Here is a 3,528-nt window from a genome sequence, read left to right on the forward strand (position 1 = left end):
ATCCAAACTAAGACTAAATACGTAGCATGTGATACAAACTTTTATTGCTCCGCGTAGAACCAACGCTATTGTTCCTCTCCGCACATTTTTCCTCTCTTAACCCGTAATCAAAAGGCTGCACTCGTGTGTGTCAAAAAGCAAAAAAGGTGGGGGCTTCTCCTTGATTTTTGTTCCCCTCTCCTTCACCTTCAAGACTGTTCTCCACTCTCACCTTAATGATCCTTCAATTTGTTCAACCAAATGCAAGTTGAAAAAAAAAAAAAAATTATGAAGAAAATAAGTTTTTAAAATTAGTGTTATATTTGATGAGTTCCTTTCTTGTTAAATGAGAAATTTCAATTTAAATATCTGCTGAGGAAGCCTACTATGTTTTTGGTTTTATGGAGTTTCTTGTGCTTAATTCTAAGTGAATAAACTAATTTTTAGTTATATATATATAAGATCTTCATAGAAACAATTACAATAATAAATGCAGGATATCAATGTAATAAGTGATACTAGATGTCCAAAATGAGTGACAAATAAAAGTACCAGCCTCTAAAAGTTTCATTTTACTAACTTATATTAATGCAAAGCATGCAAGCCTATTTTCACATTCCTAATTAAAATTTATAATATTTATTTTCCTGTGAATGTTATTATGCGGAATGGAAGTCAAAATGTTAATATTATGTGATAACCGTATTCATTAAATCGATCTATAAATTCATGACAAAAATCATATGTTATAAATTTTTATGTTTCCAAGTGCTTTTCATATGTCCTTTTTTTTTTTTCAAAATAAATGTCAGAATTTCTTGCCAAAACTGCCTTCCAAGGGGCATCCATGACTAAAAATAGTGGTATATTAATGGAGTGGCTCAAATGTCCTCGACCTTCGCATGGATGATCTGGCTTGGCTTCCAAATCAGGGGTTTTCATCCTAATGCTCCCCCCCATAACATGTCTCCATTTCTTCTTTTATTGATTAAAGAAAAGATTGGGTCAAACCCAACATGCACTAACTTCACTTTCTTAGGTTTTTACTTTTATCTTCTCTACGGTTTCTTACATTAGTTGGATGGGTGGTTTTTTCTCCTCTACGTGTGGTCATGTTCATTGTCGCCTGGAAGTCAATGCCTCAAACTCCAATCATTCCTATCATTCTGTTGCCAGTGATAAGGAGTGGGATTAGGAGCCATCCATGGAGAGAACCCCACATGGAGCTTTCATAGCACTTTCGGCTCTCTTGTGTGCTCCCAATTTAGTCCTGAGTCAGTATTGTTGCCATCCTCTTCATCCTTTCCCTTTTTTCAATGAGAGGCTGGACTTGGAGCAAAGAGGTCTATCATTGATTGAGCCAATAAATGATACTGAGTTGCTATCTTTCTTCCGGAATGTACAAAATCTAGAAGAAAAGAGAGAACTAGACTAAAGATCCTTTGGGGGTGCTCTGTTTGCACCGTAGAATGATGTGCAACACCAAGAGATAGATGACCATCAAACAATGTGCACCGTGTATAACACGTAAGATTATCTTATTTGATGAAGGTCTGCCTTTTAACTTTGACCATCAAATACTGCACAGTATTCTACAATGCAAACGTATATCATAGAGAATTTGTGCTCAAGATAACCACTACCACACTATCATCATAGAATTTTTCGAAGATGCTTTTTCTTTTGCAAATCATTACTATCACGTTGTCATCATGGAATTTCTCAAAGTTGTTTTGTCCTTTAGAACCAACCAAGAGACATGTATATTAATAAATTTGCGGACATCTTGTAACTATTTAATCAATAACAAGCAAATACCCAAACCATACAGAATGAGTCAAAAAGATTTTAAAATACTGAAAATAGCTTACATAAATTAAAAAAAAAAGATTTTGATATGAAAAGATTTCTTCTATATGGAAAGTAGAATTAAGGAGCCAATTGGTGACAATGATGGTCGATCTGCTTGATGATTCTTCTTGAAAGGTAGTTCATACGTGATCTAATTGTGTAACAAGGGTAGTTTAAATTAAATTCGTGCAGATGCAAAAGTCCATCTGAGCTAGTTGAGCCACACCAATAACTTCAAAATCTGATCATATTTACTTAGATTGACAGTAAATGTAGGTAGATCCACATTTACCAGCTGAAATCAGCTGGAGGCATTCACTAAACTTGAACGTAAATGAATCATAGTCAGGTAATTGTGATTCAAGCTCCATGCAAATGTTGCATTCATCATTTTTAGTTATTCAGTGACATGCCTTATGTGAAAGGCTAATACCCTCACCATCATACTGAAACAGTGTGGTAGGACCAGATAAGCCACAGTTCCACACACTTGCCATCCATTGTTGTGTTGGGCATAATGAGATGCCAACAGTATCTGCAGAAAAACTACAGAAAAAATATTGGGTGTGATACACATGGCATTGCTCTGCCTTCAAAATGGGCCCTTGAATGGGAGAACTTCACACCCAAATAAGCTTTTAATAATCCTTAAAATTCTGCTTTAAGACCATCTGGTGAACATCTTAGAGGTATTAAGATCAATTAGAAGAGATTTTTCAAGGCAATAATACATCAGCCATGGATATACATATTAAAGAATTCGAAAAAAATATCCTCTGAGATCTGCACTACAATCAATTCTTTACAACTATTATTTAATTGGCAAAGCTCTACCACCAACTACTTCAATTTCATGGTGCTGTGCAAGTCAACTGCCCTCTGTATATTTAAAGTCTTTTAGTGTCATATAAGGCACAGGCTTAAATGAAAGAGAAGTCAACCATGCACAAACTTTTGAGGTCTTCAACCCAGACCCGACAGCTTACAAACAGGACATCTTGTCAATATATTCTGTCATGCCCTTTTTAATCCATCACTACCTTCTTGGCTAGTTGTTTATCCCCACTAAAATCATTCTTTCTAATCCACTTGGAGATGCAAAAGAGTGGTTTTCTGCGAAGAAGTCGTGAAGCATCAGAAAAAGTAAGAATAATGATGCTTTTCATTTTCCTTTCCTCAGAAGACTCTTATCCAATAATGCACAGCATCACTAGCACGGAACCCTTTTGACTGCAAACCAACTAATGTCAACAATCGTAGAGCATATCCAAGAATTTAGATATGCTTATACTCGTATCACTTTCCTTCAAAGATAAAATACAAACCTGACAAAATTATCCTCAATTATTGAAAAAAAAAAAAAAAAAAAAGGTAAAGAAGGTAGGCAGAAAGAAAAAATTAGTAATTTTTGACAGGAGAAATTCTGGTATTACTTTAGGGAAAGGCTCACAGATTACTCTCAAACTTTGGTGACATAAGACCTAGGGTTTGTGACTATGGTTGTAGAAGCTCCACCAGCGAAAATCGAAAAAGCAGCACTAGACTAAAAACAAGTAGATAGAATTTGTTGTGTCGACCGAACATCACAGAAACAAGCGGATAGAACTTGGAGCTGAATGGTTACACACGCCAGTGCACACACAAGAAGAACAAAGGATGTTTTAAAAAAAAAAAAAAACAACTTGGGCCCCTGCAGCA

The sequence above is a fragment of the Elaeis guineensis genome, chromosome 16, assembly GCF_000442705.2.
Source record: "Elaeis guineensis isolate ETL-2024a chromosome 16, EG11, whole genome shotgun sequence".
Lineage (NCBI taxonomy): Eukaryota > Viridiplantae > Streptophyta > Magnoliopsida > Arecales > Arecaceae > Elaeis > Elaeis guineensis.